Below are 26,005 nucleotides of genomic sequence, written 5' to 3' on the forward strand. Positions count from 1 at the left end.
GTAACGGGTCGGGTAACGGGTAGCATTTTCGCTACCCGCGGCAACCCTAGTGGGTATACATATAACTTTAATTTATTATTCATGACATCATGTCATTGACATGGTAGAAAATATGGCACATAAATGTATTCACACATCTTGGTCTAAATTTGATTTGGAATAATACGCTGAATATTTACTATGCTGAATATTGTTTTAGGTAAATGAGGCTAATAGAAAAAAATGATATATGTGTATACATAGTTCTTGTTTATAAAATTTTTATTTATTGATTAATTATAAATTTGTGCTTGATATCCCTACATTTTTGTATTCATGTAAATGTGTTTATATGTATTTATATATACATATAAATAAATATGTACCCATATAAATATCTACAATAACTATGTTAAATTACGAATTACCTAAATTAATTACAATATAAAAGTAGTTATTTAGTGTAACGTAAATTATCATTAAAATGCTACAATTTTATAATTTGATTTGATTTATTCACATCAAGCTTGACTTACAAAGATCTTGTTACGCTTGACGGCTAACACAAAAAAGTTTTACACAAATGTTTGTCACATGTATATGTCATATGTATAATCATTGTTGTCATTTTAAAATTGCATCCAGATTTACTTTATTAACAAATTTGTTTATTAAACTTTTATCTGAGAATGGTCCCGGGCCACATGAAGAAATTCGGGTTTTAAAATTATTAAAAGTAAAATTAGTTTTTATACATAAACTAGCGTATAAGCCCGTCTCCCGCCGGGCGAGCGAGAATTATCAGATGCAAAAGTCTGTCGGAAGCCGAAGTGAAAGCAAAGAAAGTCAAGTTTAGACTGGCGCGTATTAAATGTCTAATGGCAGTTATCTTGGGCTGGTTGTAGCCTTGACTTCGATTTCACTTTAACTTTACTTTAAACTAAAGTGGCGGATCCTGGATACCCATGACAGACTTCCAATTCTGTTTTACTTCAAACTAAAGTGGCCATGATAATCACCCCCAGACAACCACAATCAGATAACCACCCATGACAGCCACCCATAATAACCACCCGCTGATAGCCACCCATGATAACCACCCCCAGATAAACCCCCATGATAACTACCCCCAGATATCCACCCCAGATATCCACCCCAGAACCCCCCATGATAACTACCCCCAGATAACCACCCATGACAACCCCCCATGATAACAACCCCCAGATAACCCCCCACGATAACTACCCCCAGATAACCACCCCATGATAACTAACCCCAGATAACCACCCATGACAACCCCCCATGATAACCACCCCCAGATAACCCCCCTGATAACCACCCATGATAACCACCCCCAGATAACCACCCATGACAACCACCCATGATAACCACCCCCAGATAATTCATTGGTAAAGTGTGCACTGGTGAGCAATGCAATTTGTGTCTTGTCTAACACACGTGTGTGTGTGAACACACGTGTTCACTTCACACTTTTGTGTCTCGTCACTACCTTCAAAAAGTGTGAAGTGATCATTGTGTTTTGTCACCACCTCCAAAAAGTGGTTATCTGGGGGTGGTTGTCAGACTGGCTATCTGGGGGTGGTTGTTCGACAGTGGTGATCTGGGGGTGGTTGTCATGCAGTGGTTATCTGGGGGTGGTTGTCATGCAGTGGTGACCTGGGGATGGTTGTCATGCAGTGGTTATCTGGGGGTGGTTGTCAGACTGGCTATCTGGGGGTGGTTGTTCGACAGTGGTGATCTGGGGGTGGTTGTCATGCAGTGGTTATCTGGGGGTGGTTGTCATGCAGTGGTGACCTGGGGATGGTTGTCATGCAGTGGTTATCTGGGGGTGGTTGTCAGACAGTGGTTATCTGGAGGTGGTTGTCATGCAGTGGTGACCTGGGGATGGTTGTCATGCAGTGGTGATCTGGGGAATTTATGTTTTTAAATAAAGAATTTAATTTGAATTTTCGCGCCATTCGAAACTTAACTTTCTCCACTTTCACTTCCGTAACGGAAAATTACTTTCACCTCCGTTGCCAAGAGACATTTCCAGCTTATAATATAGAAGATGTGTACTTAAATGTACATTAAATGCTTATTGAGAAACGAAGAGCAGTTTTACCAGAAATACATAGTACGTAAGACATAGCTATACCCGTATGCAATATCGAGTTTTCCTCAATCTACCGCAATGTTAACTCTCAATCTGCTCCTGTGTAAACGTCTGCATGCACGGAAAACCAAAACTCAATGATACTCATCGGTCTCTATAAAATCTGGGGGTGGTCCCAGACCCCATAAAGTATATATATTCTGAATCCTCCCACCAAGACCTTTCCAACGATACCCCACTTATGGGGTTATGTGAGACTTTGCCTGGTGACCTTTTTCGTTTGTGCGAAAAACTTGTTGACCTTGGAAAAATTTAAAAATCCTTAACTAATCTGATAGTACAAGTCAGTCTGATCAGTTTTTATCAAATGTGAAGAAAATCTATCGGGGATTGTTGAAATGCGGGCTATTTAAAAAATGGTGATGGATGAGCCAACTTTGTAACTTAACTTAAGATCGAAATCGTGTCAAAATTAAGTCCCAATTTTAACCATTTCGGCTGCACCATTGGTGCAACATTATATCAAATGTCTGTTATTCCCCGTTTATTCTGTACGATTGGTGCAAAATTATATGAAAATTATGCATCCATTTTGTCCGCTTATTTTGCAGCAATGGTGTAAAACTATATCCTAACCATTATTCCAGGGTGAGCTACTTCTAACGTTAGTACGGTTTATTTTCTTAACTATTTCTGTCCTCAGACATCATTAACCGTGAAAATAAGCCCAAAATTAAAAACTTCGTTATGACTCCTCAAGGGGCTACCACTTCATAAAATTCTCCCCACCGTAAGAAATTTTTTAGAGGGGTTTGTTTTGCAATGCTACCTTCCCCAAATAGTGTTTAACATATTTCGAAATAATTGTGTTATTTGGAACACTCTAAAATTTCATACACAGTTATGATTGCAGCACTCTAAATATTTTGAGTCCGCAATTTGCCTTAACATAAATTCAAATTTCTTTTGATATATATGATGGTTGCAGCTGGTTGCAGCAGTTTTAGTAGATGAGATGTTGGGGATTAATAGTGTATTTACACTTCCTAGAAATACCACAGGACTAGACAGGATTTTCTACTTGAAGTTTTTCCCATTTAACCCAATGTTATAAGCCAAGTTTAGGCATCCACCACGCCATAACCACTTGAACTATCCAAATGAAATTTTGCAAATTTGAACATCTATGTCAAAGGTACTGATGAGGGTACTTCATTTTCGAATCGGTGAGAATAGGTTTTAGCCAAGAATTTCAATATTCCAGACCACCGTGCATTGGTGCATAATTGCAAAAAAATTATGTATCTATTTTGTTGCATTTTTCTGCACCTTTGGGGCTGGTTATAACCAAATCATTATTACAGGGTGAGCTACTTCTAACGTTACTACGGTTTATTGTAATTAACTTGAAATTGCAATCAGATTTTGTTAGGAATAAAATTCAAAGTGCTACATAATTATGTAAGTGCCAAATAATGAAATGTATTTTTTATGAATAAAATTGTAATATTTATTGCAAGATGAAAAGCAGTTTTACCGGAAATGGTGTGTATGTAAGGCATGTCTGCCTTTATGCGTCACACTCCATGTTTCGATACACATTATTTAGTTTGCCATGTTCAAAGTCTACATATGTGACTGGACTTCGACACCACTTCGAACCTTAGGTGCGATACTGAACCCCACTGTTTGCGAAACAAAACGCCCCTACTGTTCTCGCGATCGAGAGGCTATCTTCTTTAAAAAGACGTTGGATTCGACAAAAATTCCCCATCACTGCGGTGACTTCGGAAGATGCGGTACACGGAATACCCTACGGGATGAGTTATGTATCAACTTGAATGGTACGCCCATCATGAAATCCCAACGGTTGGATCCACAAAATCACCTATCTATAAATTAATTTAAAGCAATAGACACTATCTATTTCCATGCATTATTAGCTCACCCTGCGTAGCACGGGAGCTATTGAATTCCTCTTGTCCGTCCGTCCGTCTGTGTGTTAACGACCTTTTTGCATCAATTGATGCTAATTAAAATGTCCCTGGTCCATTTTTTCATAAATTAAAAGCATCGTTGGTATCTGATAATTGGAAAAAAAATTATGCGAAAGAATTGAGGGCTTTGATGCATAACGCACCAATAATGCATACTACTCGGGGGATTTTATTAGACAATTTTGACATAAATTTTTCAAAATTTTCGTCGACCGTTGGTAGGTAATTCTCCACCGGTGAGGCACAATTTTTGGACTTTCCTCGATTCACAATAATTATTGATCTATTTTTTTTTAATTTGTCTGCACCATTGGTGCAATATTGCATATAAATTATTGATCTACTTTGTTGGATTTTTCTGCACCTTTGGGGCAAGTTATAACCAAATCATTATTACAGGGTGAGCTACTTCTAACGTTACTACGGTTTATTTTTTCTTATTTAAAACATTTTCGAAGAAAGTTTCTTAACAATAACTTCTATCGATTTTTTCTTCCGATGTTGCTGTTAAATGTGTACGATGGAGCAGCAAAAGCTTTCTATAATGAGTTTTCCTATCAGCGATAAACTTCGTACAGATGAAGGCTGAAATATTTTTTGGTATCTTCATCCTATGCTTTACAATTGCAAGGTTGGCATATTAAATCCATTCTAGTCAGACTGATTTACAAAATTGAGAAAAAAATAGAATCGAGTTGTAATCGTATGCAGACAATGAGCAAATCGATAAATTAATTTCCCCTAAATTGAAAAGGTGATTAGAACAATGGTGGATAAAGTTGATCAACAAAAAGCATGTCGTAGTGATCAACCCCGCGACAAAATATGCAGGATTATTTGCCTCTAGTTTTGGTTATCTAAGAGTAGGATTATATAACCCAGATAATTTCAAACCTAGAATTTTCTCAACGCTCAATTAATATAAATTCCTGACAACAAGTTACAATTTTGTGCAGATTGTAGTTAGATATAAATATTCATATCATTGGCACGACGTGGAATACGTAGTAAAGAAGGAAATAAGGCCCCTAAAGGAAATTATATTTCATGCTTGTGATTTATAATTGATAATTAATCATTAAGTAATGAACAATTAATGATTAATTGATTAGTTTAGAATTGATACATTATACGAGTAATAAACATAAAGATTGTATATCGTAAAGTGATAAACAACTTTCATGAACATACCTCTGAAATTAAAGCATTCACATTTTCCACTGCTGGAATTTTGCGAAGGGGGATTTATTTGCGTAAGCATGCATTTTCCGATGCAAATCCTCTGATCAAGCTATTTATGACCGGTATAAAGTTCAAACTAAACTATAAAGTTCAAAAAATATGTTTCTTAATTTGTTTTTTACTCCTTTACATATATGTATGTATGTATAAATTTACTGATAGTATTTATGAAGCATCGCCGAAATAATAATTTAATATTGATACAAAAACGTCAAAATATTTCCGAAATTTGAGGGAAATAAGCAAAAAAATTACAGTTCTTAATTTTTTGGTACACTTTCTTTTAGAACTCACAACTCGTAGAAATATTTACCAAATGTGTACACACATATTGATTTACACATTCGTACTCACTTTTGGAAATAATATCAATGAGGGATGGATTTTAAAAAAATATATAATGGAGGACATTCAACTATGTACGATATGTAAAACTCAGTATTTCGAAATTTGTGATGAATTAGTCCTTTTGGTGAATTGAAAAGGCGAAGACACCCAGAAAATTTAACCCTTGGTCGTCATCAAATGAAAAAGTTGAAAATAACTAAATTTTCTGATTATGCGAAATATACATGTGAATCAAAACAACAAATACGGAATTATGCAAATCGTAAAATTAAGCTAAGCATATTTACTCACAAAAAAGACTATCAGAATTTTGAATACATACACATTATTTTTAAAAACGCGAGCAATTTATTGTGTGAAATAAATACTTACGCGTTTCCGAAGAGAATTCCAGATCTGCCTCTAATTTAAATGACACTTATCTGCCCCGATAAAAAGTAGTTTAGATATTTCGAATTTTCAAAATGTGAAGCACAACTTAAAAATTCAACTTAAGAAGTGGAAAATGGTTTCAAATAAACCATTAGTTTTAACCCTCTCTCAATAAACCTCCCTTCCCAGGGAGAGGGTGAAGCTACAATGCAGGACAAAGGGACGGATCTGTGATGCTGATGAAAATCATTTCGCTGCCATGGCAACAAATAAGGGTATGTAGACAGACAGATGCTTCTCATCTTTTATATTTTATTCAAGTACCATTATCTGAAATAAATATGTGTGTACACATGAAATGCACAGAGACGGAAGGATGGTCCTTTATTCATCTTTTGTGGGATTGAGGTGAGTTGGACATACTCATAAATTTCACCCCGTTGATTATTATCTCAAATCCGCCTTGCTCCAAGTGTCCACATGTATTCCTGTGTGTGTATGTACTTCCTGAACTTCAACGTTGCCCAGATATGTACTGGTACTGACCAACGACAGATGCACGGCGAGTGGGTTCGATTTTTTTAATGTATCCACATGTACACGTTTTACTCGTATGTCTTTGGTATATCGGGCCGCAAAGATGTTTAATTTGAATGAGGTGAAATTATTTCCAAAATTTTCTGCCCCAAAATATATAAACACATTTTAGAAATACGCTTGTGTGCAAAACACACTTGTTTGGGATATATGCTCATATGTCTACAAGAGCCCGAAGTCTTTGTATCCACATCTCACTCGCGGTACGCACTCATTCCAAGGCATATTGGTTTCATTTCTAAGCGATAGATTTTTTCTCGGATTTCAGACTTGTGTGGGGTTTAGCACATGTATCTAGCTTCAGTTTGGACCACATGTCATATTCCAGAAGGTTGAGGTTCGGCGACAGTGAATTTTGTTCTTGATCCGAAATGTAGTCAGAAATTTTGGAGTTCTACCTAGGGTTGCCGAGGGTAACGGGTCGGGTACCCGTTACCCGCATACCCGCTCGATTCTTGCGGGTACCCGTTTTCAGCGGGTAGCGAAAACTACCCGCACGGGTAACGGGTAGTTCAGTTTTTATTTAATTTTGGACATAAATCAATTCACAAGGAAACTTGGCAGCAAGTTAGTCTATTTACCAGCAATAGCGTCAATTTATTATTCATCCATTTCAAAATTTGCCACTTGCCAGCTACTGGCGTTTTCACCGAGTGTCTTTTCGGAGGTCAGAAGCCTACGGCAGCCTCAAATGGTTTTCTCGTCCCAAAAATGCGGAGAAATTATTGTAACCAAAGTATAATTTGCCTGTTCTCAAATATCAGTAATAATTTGACTTGAATTTGTGTGTATTAACGTAAGACTCATGAGATTTCAATTTGTGCTTTGAAGGTGAAAAACCTAAATCCGATTGAAATCAAATATTTTATTTGTAGATAATTTTTTTTTTCAATCAAAATTTAAAAAGTCAAACTTAACCTTTTTCAAGTACACTACTTTCCATGTAGTATTTATATCAAAAAGTCAAGCCAAAAATTAGGAATCGCATGATATTTTCCATTGAATCTCCACTTTGAAGAATAATATTGGCGCAAAGTTGAATTTTTAAGTAAATGCTCTGCATCTTTTTTTCCACGGGACGAAAACTATGATGGACTTTGAACTCTGTCCCCAATACATATTTATCGTTAAATGGGCTATTCAGCAGAAAGATAAGTGATAATTCCTAATTTTTGGCTTGATTGTTTTAACATAAATCGGTAAGAAATTCCGGTGTAGCTTGAAAAAGGTTCCATTGTCTGCCTAAAAGTCTGGTTTCAGAAACTTCTAACGAGATCTAGCAAAATATGGCATTCGTAACTTGCACAGCAGTATCTCAAACTACTGAACAACCCAAATGGGCAAATAATTGCTAAATCAAGTTAATTCTGAAGGTTGGTTAGTTCTTAACTTAATTCTCATAACGGGTAGCGGGTAACGGGTACCCGCACGGGTACCCGTGCGGGTACGGGTAATTGTACTGCGGGTAGCGGGTCGGGTAACGGGTAGCATTTTCGCTACCCGCGGCAACCCTAGTTCTACCCCATTTTTACTATTTTGGCCTTATCAGAAGGTCCTGAGCCCTGCTCGAATATCTAGCAGCTATGTTTTAATAGAGTGTGGTCCAGTGGTTCTTCCATTCGCTCGATAACTTCAAAAAATACTTTTTGACAAGAAATTTCACCCCCATAGGAAGAAAATTCACTTTTTTGACCAAATCCAATCTACGCCGAATAAAAAAATCACAGAATCTAGAAAAATCACAGACGGTGGGTCCGACTAATATTTTAAAAAATTTTATGAATAATATGGACTGGTGGGGTATGGACAAAGTGCTTTTGCTAATTTTATATGACCTTTATTGTGAAGGTTTACTTATCTTTGAAAAATACTTATTTCCATTTTTCAAGAGCGTACCGCATGAGCAGTGCCCGGCTTTCAAGGGTACTATTTTTACTTGGCGTCAAGTGTTTCTTTTCACATCTTAAAGACATAAGTCCAAGGTCGAGTTTAAGGGCAAGAGACGTAGTTTTACTTGGACCGTTCATTTGTGGGGAAATTTTTCTTAGGATCCGGCATGAATTCAGACGAATTCAGGTTTTGCGCGCCTTCGTGATTTTTTGTGACCTTTTTGACCGTTCCCTTCAACTCGGTTTTCGATTATCAACACCGCCAATGTTAGTGGACCATTTTATGGTACGGTCGACCATCTTGCGATTAGTTCCGATTTTTAATGAGCTATTGGAAAATGCCGGATTTTTATGTTTACCAAAATGTTTCTGAAAAATTGCAACACGTCGATTTGTCTCATCTGCCATTTTAGCACCTCGGGTCACAAAAAATTTCGGAACATGGTTTCTGATAGACAATTGCATGGACATTTCAATAAAAAATACTACAACTGTCTAACATAGCTCCTACTAATTTTTTTTGGCGCGCGGAAGCCGTTGGTCATTACAATTGTCCCTACTAGGTATTACGATACGAAAGTTTAATTACGTACCTATCTTTAGGATCAGTCAACTTTAAAGTTAGGTTTCACTAGCTAATGCGTACAGGATTAGATTTTAATTGGGATTATATTTTGCTACCAGATTATGAAACCCACACCTCGAATAATAAAGCTTCAATAACATACATAACGTCATTTGAAGCAATTAGCCATTTATAGCGTAAGTTAGCAAATCCCGGGATTTGGTTTAATGTATTATTGCCAAATTCGCACTTATGTAGAGTATACTTATAACGCTAAAGCTCAATAATTTATTTTGCAGATTCAAATCGCATTAACACATTTATGTTTGTAGTGGGAGCTGGTAAGCCATTTATTACACAAGATTATATGTACACAGGGGAGGTTAGGATAGGTTATGTGTGTTGTCAAAGTCGATTTCAATTCAATTGGAGTGGTATTCAATACATAATCTGAGTTCAGTTAAATAGGTAGGATTAGTGGTTGAAACTTCTAAAAACCCTAATCCCACAACAATTAGCGTTATCACAAATTAATACGTCAGGATTATCTAATTCAGATTAAAGCGCATAACAAAGTAGTTTTTACAGATGAGCGTGTAGCTCAACTTAAATTTTGGACAAGTATAAAAGCAGGGAATTAAGTGTCCCGTATAATATTCTTATTCTTGTTGCCTTACCGTCTACACCGAAAATGAATATGTTATTCATAGTTTGCATTTCAGGACTCGTCATTCAACTCACCCACGGCAATGGTAAGTTTCCTAGATTTCTTGATTAATCGACAATAGGTAAATAACAAGGATAATTATGCTTGACAATAATCAACATATATAGATTAAACAGATGATAGAGTTTAGATTATCAAATGAGTAGTAAATTACTAATTATTTAGATTGCCTGGAGGTTTGAATTATTATTAAGTTCGCAACGATTTAATCTTAGGGGGAATATTGCAAAATAAAAAATCTCTATGAGACGGAAGATTTTTCGCTCTGTATGCTTAATGCATGACCAAAGAGACCCAAGTTTGTATTTCTCCGTCCCACTGAGATTTTTACTTCGCAATTCTTGACAAATTTTGAGTTGATAGATTTTGTAATTGTATTTACTTCTAGCGCTTGGCACGTAACCGTTGGCCGTGCAACCGTTGAATGATATTAACCCGTTCCTTCATGGTAGGACTCCAGCTGCGGAAGGGGAGTTCCCTTTCATGGTTTCCTTACATTATGCCGGCAGCCATTTCTGTAGTGGGACCCTAATTTCTGCTTGGACTGTTCTAACTGCTGCGTAAAACAGGATAAACCAATACTCCATGTTGAGGAATTAAGCACTGTCAATTATTTGTTTCATTCTTAGACGATGTGTAGAAGGGAAAACGGCAAATTACTTGGCAGTATTTGCCGGGTCAAATGAACTCGGCTCTGGCGGCGTTTCGAGACTATCTTCGGAATTTGTTATTCACAACGGATGGAATAATGTCACCAGGGTCAACGACATTGCACTAATTAAGTTTTTTTTTACTGATACAAACTTATATAGGAATTTAAAACTGAGGTGCACTGTGTTAAAGTCCATCGAGCAATGACAAACGATTAGGCACAGGAATGTCATATGATCAAGTATAAAATGAAGCATCACATCGCGTCTTAACCTAATAAAATAAATAGGTAGTATCCTAAGTGAATGATGACTCCCTTTTTGCTAAATGCTTTTTGTTAAAAAAACATAAATAATTTTATACGAATCTTCCGTACGAATGTGCATTGAAATGAATTTTCTGCTTTATTCTACAGCTCGCGTCGCCATTTCCAGTACTATTAAACCCAAGAATTGGGACTGTTGTGTTAGCCCTGGCATATACTGGTGACGGAGTGGATACTACAGTTTTAGGATGGGGTTAAGCTTTTAACATTTCGTACCCCACAAAGTCGAGAGCATCAACATCTGTGGGAATAATTGTAAATTTTCAAGGGTGGACATACCTACAGAAACTAAACACTGTAACCATAACCAACAGGGAATGTGCCGCCGAAGTTTCTAATCTTGAACCAGGTGATATAATCACAAGTGATCAAATTTGTACGCAATCATCACCTGGATATGGAGCTTGTGAGGTAATTTTTGTTACTTGTTTGTGGCATTGTGTAAATTTAGGCTGACATAATCTGAATTATCGAAAGGAGGATTATGGAGGGCCTTTGATGAGCAGCATTCCTGGGATCCAGGTTGGAATTGTGTCTCACTCGCCGTTAGCAAAATGTGCCGTCGGTATGCACATGCAGAGCTTAAAACTGCTTAAGCGCATAAATCTGAGCAAGTAATTCATACTTTATTAGCTCACCCTGCGTAGCACGGGAGCTATTGAATTCCTCTTGTCCGTCCGTCTGTCTGTCCGTCTGTATGTTAACGAGTTTTTTGCATGAATTGATGCTAATTAATAAGCTATGCGGTAAAACCGCTGAAAACTCTATTTTTTCAATAATATATTATGGGCAAATTAGAAAGAGAGAAAAAGTACAAAACAAGATGCAGTACCCATTATTTGAAACTAATATTTCGGGGAGAAAATAGGAGCAAATGAGAGGTCACTTTGCCCGACGACTGGTACAGATGGCGAATGCGAATTTGGCAAATTCCGGCCCTCTGATATGCTCCTATTTTCTCCCCGAAATATTAGTTTCAAATAATGGGTACTGCATCTTGTTTTGTACTTTTTCTCTCTTTCTAATTTGCCCATAATATATTATTGAAAAAATAGAGTTTTCAGCGGTTTTACCGCATAGCTTATTTAATTCTTTTCATCTTATCTGATTTATGCCAGCCTTGTGTATGCCAAAAATTAAATTAAAGTTAAATATTTCTAAGGTAGTACACGTAACCTTATGAAAAATTAAAATTTCAAACCGTTTAAAAAATCGCGCCATAACTCAGAAACCATGACCGAATTCAAAAAAGTATGTCCTCTGAGGGTCATAAGTTGGACCCTCTCCTACATAATTTTCTTAAGGTCCAAGTCTCTAAAACGTAACGCTTTGGCTGTAGGTCCGCGAACAAATTGACACTTTTAATCACGAAAAATCACACAAATTCGAACTTTGCTCCAAACTGAAGCCTTAATCAAAAAAAAGTTTCAAACTAACGTTGTAGCTGAAGTACTTCTGGACATATTTGTAATTGCATGTATGTCTCTATCATGCACCCAACCCATTTGGGGTAGCTTTTAAGATTTTTGGCGCGAAAAAACGTATTAACGTTGATATCTTTGGTATGGTTCGAGATACTGTAATTCTGAGAAATGTCATTTTAAAGCTCGGTGAGATGTATCCAACGCCGCTTAGTTGAAACCTGTAGGTCAAAACGTTTCGCCATACGAGCGCCCGACATTCTCCATAAGAATTAGGAACAACATACTATATGTTTCTCATATAGCGCGAACTGCCTCACAATGCCCCACATTGCAAGACAGTTGCACTTCATGGGGAAAAAATAGAAAAATCCCCTTGACAATTATATGAATATGTTAGGCGCACCATTGGTATTGAACAAACCGAATCGAATTGGCAGAGGCACTTGCATCCGAGGAGGCGAAAACGCCCAGTAAATTTGGAAAGTGGGGAATTTGTCAACTAACAATGGAGGTCTCCCAACGTATGCTCACAGATTTGGACCAGACTAGCGTTAATCAATCACAAATATAATTAGTATTAAATTTGCAAATGGAACTATCTGCCAATGCGCCGGTTTGGCGGAGATATTTGCATCTAAAGCGGGAAAAATTGGCAGCAAATTTGGAAAATGAAAAATTTGCCAGCCCTGGGGGTGCGTTTTCTCCTCTTTTTATGCTGGATTTGATTAAGTGCATGAAAAACATATTTTGCACGTTTAATAACTTGCCACGTTTAATAACACGTTAAATAATTTATTTGGGGATATTATAGAGGCAGCCTAAATTTCTCAGCAGAAATACACGTAAATTGATGTGTATAACTTGATTAATCATGTGCAAGGGTGTATGGGGACATCCATAAATTACGGCACGCAGAAATCTCTAATTTTGAGACCCTACAACCATCCCCCCACGTTCAACATGTTTCACATAAGCACGATATCATTGAAGCCTTGGACACCCGCTCCTCTTCTTGCGTGACATAATTTATGGACGGTCCCTACATCGTTTGCCTGATGTTCATTTGTATGTTTATATTTATGTAATCTCTATTTACTATACACGGAATGTTAGAAAATTTAGTATATATATGTCACACACACGATTCCATATATTTTGATCTTAATTTTTGTTGGAACAATTATATGCATCATCGTATTCTGAAAATTGTCTTCGGTAAATGATGTGGACGCAAAAAGAACGATAATTTCTTGTCAAGCTCATAAAATGTATTGATTAATGAAATGTACATTTTTACTCTTCAAACAAATAAATAAATATGTACGATACACATATGTTAACATCGATATTAACTACGCTAAATTATTAATTACCCTGACTAATTATAGTAGAAAATAAGTGCATCGAGTGTAACATAACCTAAATTACCGTTAGCATGTTACAATACTACAATCATTGTCATCATTTTGGAATTACACTCATATTTATATATTACACTCGTATCTGAGAATACAATTTGCATCATCAAGTGCGAAATAAAGAAATTTTTTTTATAAAAAACTTAAATGTTGTTTGAAAGATGAAGAGCAAGATTAACAAGGGGGTACATATGGTATGCAAGATATTATTACCTTTATGTCTCACATAACATTTTTTATGGCAAGCTACATGTATATCACTTGACGTCTGAATAAAATTGGTTAACGTTTTCCACAGTCACATTTTAAATATATGTACAAAATAAATAACAAATACATAGATACACAGCAATTGTGGGTACTTAACATTAGATGAATTATTATTTTGCGTGTTAAATGACATTGTACATATATTATATATATTATTCGCAAAATCTGAAAGTTTCAACTCAGTAAAATATGTAATTGGATATGGATAACTCATCTACCCCCTTCAATTCCCCATCAACCCTCAAAGTAGCATGACTGAAAGCAAAAGCCGTTGCCAATTTTTTTAAGTCGACCCCATTCTCGCCAGAGGGGGAAATGATGGAAGACATTTTAGAAGAGATGGAAACGGACGACCCTCCACAACCCGCAGGTTAAGTGCTGACTGGGGGTAGTTTTTCGAACATATCTCCCATAAGAGATATAATAAGCTTGGTTCCAGTTGAACCAGGTAAAACAATTGGAGACCAAGATCTCCAATTTATTCTGGAAAATCCTAATTCGTTCACCAATATTGAGAAGATGAACGAGTATAAAATAGAATTCTCGAGTTAAAAAATTGAGGCGTTGAAATTACAAGTTGCAACATTGGAAAACGAAAATAGGATCTTGAAGCAAACGTCACAGCATGAAAAAGAATCCTCTGAGAACAACGACGAGATAATTAAGAATGTTGATGACATGCTAATTGCAGAGGGAGAATTGGGCAGCTGTCTTCGGAATAAACTGAACGAGCAGCAAGACCAGTTAGAAAAAATGCAACGCAATTTAAAAGATAGTGAAAGCTCCGTGCATTTCATGGAGGCAAAGCTGCACATTGTTGAGGAGCAACTCGCAACATTAAAAGCTGCCAAAGACGAGTAGAGGCTTACACTACAACAGCAAATAAATACCGAAAATGAAGAAATTTTTCGGTTATCGTAATTAATCAAAATCGAGCGGACCAGCACGTTAAACTTTGTGCTTGAAAAAATGAACGAATACAAGGTAGAATTTGCAAATGAGAAAGTACATAGAATTCTGATTGCATTATAAAAGGATATGCTATCATAGTTGTCCAAAGAAACATATCCTCTGGATATCAGCTCTGAACGAAATAATGAAAAGGGAGAAAACTCTACATCCCTTTCTAATGATTGCATATAATGTACATCCGACGGCGAATCCGGTTTCTGCAAGCATATGTATTATGCAGCGGGTCAACCTCGATATTCATGCATGCGTAACCCTCGAAGATCAAACCTAAGCTGGATCGTTGGTGGTTACTGCAATTTGGACGAGTGCTCTGATTTGGAGATTGGACAACCTGCGAAGCGAATTTATCAACCCGACGAACTTGAATGCGGCATGAGGATCAAGATCGATAACCTAACCTAACCTAACCAACTCACGAAATTCCCACAACTAATAATTAAGCCAAACTCTACATTAAGTTTGATCATATACAGTGATTCCCCTAGAACTTTTACCATGTTCGTGATTATTATTATGTTGCTCTTAATGCTTTTTATACAACGGATGTGCGAGTTAAGCAGATCCAGGCATTAGTTTAAAAGAATAAGGCGTATGAATTCTGCAATGAACCCCCCGATTATGATACGGTATGCTAAACATTGTTAACAAAAATAAGTAAATAGTTATGGTTAAATAAATGCAAAGCTCTTTGTTGCAAAAAAGTATCAAGCGTTGGTGCATTATTATTTTGCATATAAAGAGCTGCATGAACGGTATTCTTATCATTCGCAATTCACAAGAGTTTAGAACTTTAAACAAGCTTTTCGCCAATTAGAATGGAACAATCTCCAAATACTCCTTGTAATTCTCCTGTAACGCCGAAAGCTCCTGCAATTAAAATGAAAGACATCAACTGACGTCAGGAGACGCCTGTTTTTCCGATCGACCCCATTCTCCCCGGAGGGGGAAACCATGGACGAAATCATCGAAATGGAGACCGAGGGTGGTCCTCAACCAGCCGAGGTAGTGCTTAATGGGGATAGTTTTTCGAACATATCTCCCACAAGAGATATAATAAACTTGGTTCCAGTTGAACCAGGTAAAACAATTGGAGACCAAGATCTCCAATTTATTCTGGAAAATCCTAATTCGTTCACCAATATTGGGAAGATGAACGAGTATAAAATAGAATTCTCGAGTGAAAAAATTGAGGCGTTGAAATTACAAGTTGCAACATTGGAAGACGAAAATAGGATCTCGAAGCAAACGTCACAGCATCCAAAAGAATCCTCTGCGAACAATGACGAGATAATTAGGAATGTTAATGACATGCTAATTGCAGAGAGAGAATTTGGAAGCTGTCTTCGGAATAAACTGAACTAGCAGCAAGACCAGTTAGAAAAAATGCAACGCAATTTAAAAGATAGTGAAAGCTCCGTGCATTTCATGGAGGCAAAGCTGCACATTGTTGAGGAGCAACTCGCAACATTAAAAGTTGCCAAAGACGAGCAGAGGCTTACACTACAATAGCAAATAAATACCGAAAATGAAGAAATTTTTCGGTTATCGTAATTAATCAAAAACGAGCGGACCAGCACGTTAAACTTTGTGCTTGAAAAAATGAACGAATACAAGGTAGAATTTGCAAATGAGAAAGTAGAATTCTGATTGCATTATAAAGGGATAGGTTATCATAGTTATCCAAAGAAACATATCCTCTGGATATCTGCTCTGAACGAAATAATGAAAGTATTTGGGTGGACCCTACCACAAAACGACTGACACAACTGGTAAACGAAATACCCAGCGTCGGACGAGATAAACTTGTTCCCAGACTCGACAATAGCAAGTACTCAGTCTGTGAAGGGAGACACGGCGTTGCAAAATTCCGGACAAGGGAGCACTATATCTACATTAAAAATGGAAGGCTAACTCTCAGCCAGCATCGTAATTATGAAAATATGTACACAATTTGAATGTGGTCGCCACGTTCAGGATAGTCCGAATGGAATTGTGAGAATAAAATATTGGATAGGATACCACTTTGGTACATAGATGTCTCCCACGGGGAAAAACTTATGATCAATGTGATAATTTCAGCCCTTCGTAGCTATCTGCGAGGAGGACCTTGCGCCAGTATCGTCTGCCTAGATGACGTAACGTACCTTAGTGTCAAAGGGATTCCACGTGTGACTATAAAATCTATGAATCAGAAGGACTAACGAAAAGATTGGGACCTGCCAAGATTGCAAGTTTCGAAGTTGATATCCAACCTCAACTTTGGATTTTCGGAATTCCAGTTTCGATCTGGACACCAGAATGTTGCTTTGGACATTCGCGAGAGCTTTTGCAGACGGATGTGACCGCTCCGATGCTGAAAACGGACAAGGGTAGTGGACCAATCAAGAAATACTATAGTCAGGTACAAGGCATGGTGCCGAAAAGGTCCAACTTTGTTGGGACACCAAGTTATATGTTTGGATTTTGCGACAAAATTATCGCCTACCTCACGGAGGTAAATATGATTGTTCGCTGTGATATAGTATTTATAATGCTGCATCTTAAATGCATAACGTAGTTACGATTAATGTAAGCGATTTTTTAAAGTTCTGACATTCAAGATATATTGGGGGTGTTCAAATCGAGTATGCATGGTTGGTAATATTTGCAAAAAAATTGTGGCTTATAAATTGAATTGTGAGGCACAGGACCTGGGCTAGCCTTTAATTAACAAAATAATTTTCACAAATGTGAAAATTTTGCAATTGGAAAAGTTCATAAATCTCTAGTATCTTAGTTATCAAAGATTTTCCGTTTGAAATTTTTGGAATGCCGTACACGGAATTTTACGAACCGTTAGTGTTTTGGGTGCACTAACCACCTACAAGAAATAACCGCAAGAAATTGATTTCTTGCAGCTATTTTTACCCGCAAGAAATGCAAAGTGCAAGAAACTGCTTCCCGCCGCCATAGTTCTTTAGGCGCGTCGCTAGATGGCGCTGTGTTTCTTGCACTTTCTTGCATTTCTTGCTGTGCAGTGCAAAAGATGAGAAAAACCCGCAAGAAACGAAACACTGCGGAACCGTCATTTCGCCGAAGTGTCTTCACTTTTTGGTTTCCCTAAATTAGGAATTTAGAAAAAGTTATGTCCCGATGCCGACATGCGAACTCGTAGTGAATACCCTCATTATGACTGAAATTCTATGTTTGAACAGTTGGTCATCATTTGTAGTGCGGTGAATTAACATTCCACAATACATGGCACTCGAATGGCTAGCGAAAAACGCTATATGTGGGATTCCTTAGAGCGTACTAAAATGTAATTTACCTGGGACAAATATTTCATAACCCAGATATTATGTACCTACCTACCTACATTTCTCATTATCTAATGTCATTTTTGATAAAATATGAATTAATCTTAATTAAAAGTTGTACTGTGCCTGCTTATTACAAGTTAAAATAATTCAACGTTTTTGACCGAAAACGTCCCCAAAAAAGGTACGATTTGTGGAAATTAGATAGTATACCATATAATAAGATAGTATACTAAGATAGTAGGATAAGTCGGTACATATATGTATGTACCGACTTATCCTATGATGAGTCTAAAAATTTCCGTATTACTAATTTTGAACCTTAATTAGCTTAGAGAAATTTAATGTTTACTCGATACTTGAATGATGGCGGAATTTTGTGGAGACGAAATATTTACTGAGGTGATTGTGTTGCCCCTAAATCTGGTCCATATCGCGTACATTTTCAGGGAAAATGGTTGAGGTACAAATTGTGTCAGGCCCTGCTGCTGCTGATGGTTATGAAGTAGATTGTAGTTTCACAACTGAAATTTTTAAAAAATTGTGGTTTTAAACAGACCATATTTTCCGAATGGTATGTACCTAGCAGTTAATGAGTGGAAATATTCAGAATTATTAGATTTAATAATTTAGCCATACATACGTATTAGGGGCCGTCCATAAATTACGTAACGCAAAAATCGCGATTTTCTAGACCCCCTCCACCTCTTTAACATGCGTAACATAGGCACGATATCATTGGAGCCTACGTAATTTACGTAATTTATGGACGGCGCCTTACGTATGTAAAGTACTTTTAAGAACTTTGTTTGGGAACGATATTAAACGACGTGACGCTAAAACGAGATTTTTTTATCCCCTACTATCCCCGGAATAAATAAAGTACGCTAGAAATCAATTGATCAAAAATATCTAAATCGTTTCAGAGCACATGGATTATGAAAATAAAATTTTGTGTCAAGTGTCGTTGTCTAAACTCCCACGCCCCCATCCATCCATTACGGTTCATAACAGAATTATCACTTAATCAACATTATTCAAAATTTACCCAGCCATTTAACAAGTTTTGCACAACGTTGGAAAAGTTTTATGTCATCCTCTTTTTTTTACTCTACCATGAGTAAATTTTACTCATTTTTATTAAGAGTGTGTTAAAGAATTTAAGAGAGTCAGCTTAAAAGTAATGATCCACTTACCTCGGTGAAATTAAATGATTCCCATTTTGTATGTAGTTCATATCCCAGAGTTGAGATTTAAATTATGTGCATATTCTCCAGTGCAAGTCGTTAGATCCAATCACTTAATAAAACAACATATTAGTTGTACCAATATCAATTCTAAGAAAATGTGAACATTTTTCATTCAATTGAATATGTATGGATATGCCGAGGCCGGACGTGTGAGATTTCAGGAAAAATTGTGGAATTATATATTCAATAGTTGCAAAAATGTCAAAATGTAAAAAAATAATTTTATACCTCTACATGAATTAATTCTCTGGGTTTTAGGTGGTAGAATTTCTTAGAGATTAAAAAATCGTCTTAGATAGTTGAAATATTCATCAAATATCTTAATGAATTTAAAAATTATCGAAAAGATTTGCATATTTTTGTACCAAAAGTGGAGATATCTATGAGCATATGCTTAAAAAAATAGAAAGATGTCCGTATGCACTGTATACATATTTAACAATATTAAAAAAAAATATTATGAAATTTCTGAAAATCCAGAAATATATGACAAAAAACTGTTAAATATGCAATGCATGATCTGTTCGCCGTTGCGATTATTCGGCCTCCAACATTGATGTTACCGTGGGAAGGAGGAAATGCCAAAAAAATCATGTTTTGTAGCTTCAACGGCGAATTGTATTTTTTTAACTTACGCATAAATTTATGTAGGTATCACTCCAACGAAGTTTGACCATCTGTCGTCATCAAGTGAAAAGTTGCAAATAAATACATACATGTCTGCCCTCCACCTATGTAAAATCATTCAACAAAAACAGCAAATATTATAATTGGCAAAATTAAGTACATTTAAGTTTGCTATTTTTTTTGCATGTGTGCAAAAAAATTACTGACTGCAGGACATATTTCTTTATAATTTTGAATATATATTATTTTCAATATCAGGAGTTATCAATTTCATAAAAAATATATTTACTTACATGTTTTTGAAGAGATTCCCAGATCGGTTACTAATTGAAGCAACACAAGTTTGTCCTGATAAAAGTAGTTAGACGTTGAGAATTTTCGGTTTATGAATATCTATCACTTTATGTATTGCCTAAAATTTTGCAGATTTAGCCCTCTCCCAACCTTCCCAGGGAGAGGGCGACGTAGCAATGCAAAATAAAACGGACAAAGAACGGAACTCGTTTGTCTCTTGGCATATGATGACTGACGATTTTGTCGTCATGGTAATGAACACGAGTGCCAGATGCTACCCACTTTTCGTCCTGGGAACAAAGAAGGAATTAAGAAGTATGTAAATTCTCAATCAACAAGTTCGTATACATGCGGCTGCAAAAAGACGAAAGCCAGGGTTAGGGTAGGACAACTTATTTATTGAATTTACACCTTTGACTTGAGCCGAATACATGTTTACATACATATCGAGTATCATACATATTTATTTGTGTGCGGACTCGCTTTTGCTGGAGGCCCATGCTGAATTTGATGACCAAAATTACATACATATTGAGGAAAAAATGTCTACCTACATAAATATAGTTGGATCTGTGTACATACGAATGTATTTACATATACATTTGTGTATTTAGTTTACATAAATGATCATGTAATAATGCCTTGTTTAACATTACATATGTGTGTACAGATTCGGTTTTTCAGTATTGTTTTGTTACTGTTTAATTTTGTTCTATCTATAATGTAAATTTTAAACTTAACTTTTTTTTACCTGCGACCTTCTGACCTAACTTGGTAAATTATAATTAAATTCATAATATAACTTTGCCTTAGAAATATATACAGATGTACATATATAAATCTATATATACCTAAATTTAATATTTATTTCTCATGATATGTTAGAAAATATGTATGTACTGTAAGAAGTTTATTACGCATTATGTAAATATGTACGACATTCATATCATACACATACATCCATGTTCATAAGAACGGTACTAAATTATTAATTAACTAAATTAATAGGTAATTAATTATGAAACATCCTGAAACACGTGTTTAATTATTTATCTACATAATTATCGTGGTTTCGTCAAAATCGGAGCGAGACCGCTGGCGTCATCGCATTCCCCGCTCTCATGTCACAAAATTTATGAGAGGTACTTAAATAGATAATTTATCCTCGGGGCGGGACAACCAAATTCCTTACCACCTGTCCCGTGAGAAGGCATACAAGAATCTTTCTAGTCTTAAGAGCCATAATTGGAGAAATTATTTTCTTCCACACATGTTAATAATTCTAAATAAAGCCAGTACATTTAGGAAAATAATGATAAATAAATCAAAAATTCTTTTCTTAATTTTCGAAATTTTTCCACTGACCAAATTAACAGCAGATTTGAGGCCCAACAAAATTAGCCGATATCGCTCTTGGAAAATTCTAGAAAATTTGCTCAAAACAACGTTACATCTAAATTCAATCCCAAATACAGCCAAACTCACACCCAATAAAAACCCTACGTACAAAAATAAAACTCCAAAATTTGAATACAATCTCAATCTAAGTTCCGCTGTTATTTCGTCACCATTTGTTAAAGCTTGAGTTTTTACATTATTCGTTGCCAGTTTTCTCGCAATTTTGGTAAAGTATCTGTCTTGAAACATTCTATCAATGCCAGCCGGGCCGTTCCATAACAAAACATTTTGCAAAAACCAGGAACCCGTCATACTTGAGTAGGAATTCATCAAGACAGTAAATGGACCAAGACAATTATTAATTACGAAACAGACAACGTTGCCATCCCGACTCACGATCTTTTCTGTCTTCAACTTATACGCCAATACTTCATAAATGTAGAATACACCCTTAATGGAGGCCATTTTATGGCGCCAAGTCAGATTAAATTGCTCCGGGCCTTGCCCCATTTCAGCGTCTACGATTAAATCTCGGGCGGAAATATTTCGTCCTAATTGTTGCCTAATTTCTTCCCCCATTGCAAACCTTAATACGTTTAGGATATGCATACTAGGTACAATTAGTCGAAATCCGTTGTCGAGCCATTCTTTTATATCGAGAAGGACGTGAAGCCCTAACGGAGCTGTTATATTCGTCGTCATGAAAGCTTCGTAGTGATAACTTAGAAAAGAGATTAAGGCTAGAGAGAAGAATAGGGCGGGATTCTTCCAATTTTTAAAATTAGAGGGACCAATATAAATGAAAAAGTTGACGGCATTGAGCATCATGGAGATTCGGCGGCCAACGAGGGCGAAAAGCGCAATGGTGATGAGAAGGCCGAACCAGGTCGGGGTGTCGAACGGTGATGCGACCCAGGCCCAAGAAGGCGGGTCGTAGTCGGCCTTATTGATACAGTAAACTATACACAGTTTCCCCTGGGTGAAAGATAACAATTTGGAATGAAGGTAGTCTGAGGTATTTTCGGGTTGTGGGGTTACGAAGCCAGCTTCGCAAAGGTAGAGCGGGGCCCAATCGTAGTCGTCTTTGTCATCCAATGGCGGACAAGAACTCCAAGCTGAGGGAATATTGTATATTTGCACATTTATTAATACATTTGAGATCAGAACACGCTAATATCTGGAAAACGTATCACAGTAAAAAGAAAGATAAACTGAAAGGCTTAATTGGTTGCTCTCATGTGTAAATATGTATTAAATCAATATCATAGCGAATGGAAGTACTATTAAAACATCGTTAGTTTAAAAGGGGTTAAAATTGAAAGATTTTTTGTACCTGCTATTGACGCATTTAATCGCTCCATCATAATTTCATAAAGTGGATTATGACTTTGGCACCACGGTTCAGAATCAAAATACTTTTGACAGTTTGCCAATTTTAGATTTTTACTTATCACGTCATCCGTAGCCAATCTATGTCGGCTCCTCAAAGCCATTTTAGCCCCGTACCCATTCGATGATAATTTTGAGTGAATCTCCATAATTTGGGTAGGATTTTGAAGTAAGCTTAGTACGACCAACGGGTCAGTTGGTGGACAGAGGTAACAGAGTTGATGGAGCGACGAAAGTTCCATATTTTTTGAGGTTGCCATAACGGTTACGAATGTCAAGGGACAAGTGAACCCCAGTTGTGTTATGTCATCGAGTTTCTGGATAATTTCGTCTGAATTTGCAACATTGTAAAATAGAATGTTGCCACTGGTGCGTGCTGCATGTCCAGATTGTGCAATTTTATGAGATAAGTCGTAAATATGTTGTGCCATTGTTAGGAAAATCTTGATTTTTTGGGAGCCATATTTTTTTGGTGGGGCCCCATGGTAAGCTTCCTTCTCCACTTGATATTCGCCATCTCGCCAGTTAACTGACTTTTCGAGGCTGTAGGATATTGTGATGGGGATTTTTTTGATAAGTTGAAAGTCTACGTTACGAAATGTGGGGTGGGGGAGTGATAACCTAAAATTTATTTCGTACAAGTCTGATATTTTTGAAACAATGGTATTCAACGTTAATTCATTGCTAAGGGGAAAATTTAAAATGAAAGTGGTCGCAAAGAAAGGAATGGTAAATTCAGGACGGTTCATTGTAGTCGAAATGAATTTAGAGTCCATTTACTTTTCAAACGGGTGACATTATTTTTGATAGTGTAAACAGATTACTTTTTACTAGTTGTATTTTAATGAGACCATGAATCAATTGTTCCAATAAATATGTCGTAAAATGAGGAAAAGTTGACCAATGGTTGAACGTGAATTTCCTGCTGTTGAGCTTTTCTGGGTCTGATTTGAGTTCACTATTTCCCTGGCTAAAACTTCCTCTATCTTGGTGTCATCTCATTTCATTACAACTAGCTAAAATACTGGGCCAAGTTATTCATGAAGCGTCAAAAATATCGAATAATCGTCTACCCCATCTTCTAAATATATTCTCGATTATATCGGTTTGTAAAAAAAAATGTAATAGATAAAATTTTAATAAATGCGTGTTTAGGATGTCGACTACGTAAATATTTTAGTATTTGCACAAAGCGTGCACAACTTCCTACCTCTATGTACCAATTTATTTAAGTATCAAAATTTTATCTACAGCGGCTACCCTTTTATCTTTGGACATTATGTTATGCAAATATGTAGGTATTCCTTGATGTTGCCGAGCCTATGAATTATTAACCACTTCACCCCTGAGAGACGAATATTTTCATACCTTTCACCCCTAGTAACGGCGAATTTTTTCTTCCCTTGACCCCGAAAGTTTCACCTACTGCATAACGTTAATTACTGGGAGATGAATTGAAAAATGCTGTTCCCACCGGAATTATTCTGGACACGTTTTTATGAAAGTTGATGCGAATAACCATTTGGGCACGGATTATGAGTTGTAATTTGCCTGTGTGTATTTTTGCGAACCACTAATGTTTATAGCCGAAAATAGCCAACACGCCGAATTAAAAAATGATTGTAATCGCATGGAAAGTTGCACAAACATTGATTATAACGTGCATAATAGTACATATATTTGCAAAAATCGATTATCGCGCGTCAAGGGCTATAGAAGCCGATTTTGGCGGGAAAATTAAACATAGCAAATATGGCTTTCAATTCGTGACATCGGCTATAAATAATTTTGTGATTAGACTAAAATGTGTAAAAATTGCTTCTTGTACATCTAACATGCATAGAATTTACGCATACTTAGGGCGGGAAAACAAACGTTTTCCTACAGTGGCTTTAAATTGATAGCACTGGTAATGAATAATTATAGCATCAACCGTTCGAAACCATACTTTAGCGCATTTTGAATATAACTCAATTTTAACGGGAAAATTATATGCTACTTTCTAGGTAATCTCTTAATTTTCCCGCCCAACGAGATTTCATCGGCTACAGTGGTTAGTTTTCCCGCCAAAAATGTCGGTGGGGCGTTCTAAATCCGAGAAAAACAATTTCACTAATTTAATCTGAAAGCGCTGTTGAAATATGGGACAAAAATTCCATGCAACAGCAGTTTTCAAAACTAGGCGTGTTAGCTAGAAATAGCCAGTTGGCTATAAATTGTTTTTACCTCCCTTTATAATATTGGTTCCGAAGAGGCAATTCGTCTTCCCGCCCAAATGGCGGATTTTTGACTCATAACTATACTTGGAAGAGCAATGCCCTAATTTTTTTTTCTGGATACGACACATAGTCGTATGCCGGTGGGAACGGAAAATACGCCACATAGTCGTTCCCGTTGTCAAGGGTCAATACGACACATCGTCGTATTTCGGAGCCAAGGGAACTTACGCCACATGGTCGTATTCGGTGTAAAGGTCAAATACGCCACATAGTCGTTATAGGGGCGAAGTGGTTAATGCGTAAATTTTTATTTATCAAGACCTCCAAAGTTGAAAAATATTTACACACTAGCCTATAAGCCCGTCTTAAAGACGGTCCACAATTAAAGTTTTAAGCCAACAAACGTAAATACCGCAAAACCTCTATTTATAGCCGGGGCTAAAATCCAAAACGGAGGGTCACGGACCCGGCTAAAATTAGAGACCGGCTATAATTAGAGACCCGGCTAAATTTTGTTGCTCCACAAATTTTAGATGTTACAAAATCAAATATAATTCATTTTGACTCAATTTGAGTTTTCTAATTTAGCAAGATAAGCCATAAGTAACTCAATCACTTTTAATCTACATCTTGAAACGAA

General features: G+C 36.6%; 2 long non-coding RNA genes across 6 annotated transcripts; one reads left to right on the forward strand and one right to left on the reverse strand.

Moving 5' to 3' along the window:
* Positions 1-9,554: 9,554 nt before the first annotated feature.
* On the forward strand, positions 9,555-12,825 carry LOC118437327. Of its 5 annotated transcripts, none has more exons than XR_004836020.1 (6): positions 9,555-9,857; positions 10,221-10,392; positions 10,462-10,772; positions 10,899-11,063; positions 11,123-11,219; positions 11,286-11,558. It is a non-coding gene; the product is annotated as an uncharacterized LOC118437327 (long non-coding RNA). The 5 variants fall into 5 exon arrangements; XR_004836018.1 differs by adding an exon at positions 12,630-12,825 and having other exon boundaries at positions 9,558-9,857; positions 10,462-11,063; positions 11,286-11,422; XR_004836022.1 differs by adding an exon at positions 12,630-12,825 and having other exon boundaries at positions 9,558-9,857; positions 10,462-11,063; positions 11,286-11,373.
* A 656-nt stretch (positions 12,826-13,481) lies between these two features.
* Positions 13,482-20,569, reverse strand: LOC110855750. The gene is made up of 4 exons (XR_002548511.2): positions 20,359-20,569; positions 20,074-20,169; positions 19,385-19,487; positions 13,482-18,712 (listed from the first exon to the last, which is right to left on the reverse strand). It is a non-coding gene; the product is annotated as an uncharacterized LOC110855750 (long non-coding RNA).
* Positions 20,570-26,005: the final 5,436 nt, after the last annotated feature.

Source organism: Folsomia candida, unplaced genomic scaffold (assembly GCF_002217175.1).
Source record: "Folsomia candida strain VU population unplaced genomic scaffold, ASM221717v1 Fcan01_Sc013, whole genome shotgun sequence".
NCBI lineage: Eukaryota > Metazoa > Arthropoda > Collembola > Entomobryomorpha > Isotomidae > Folsomia > Folsomia candida.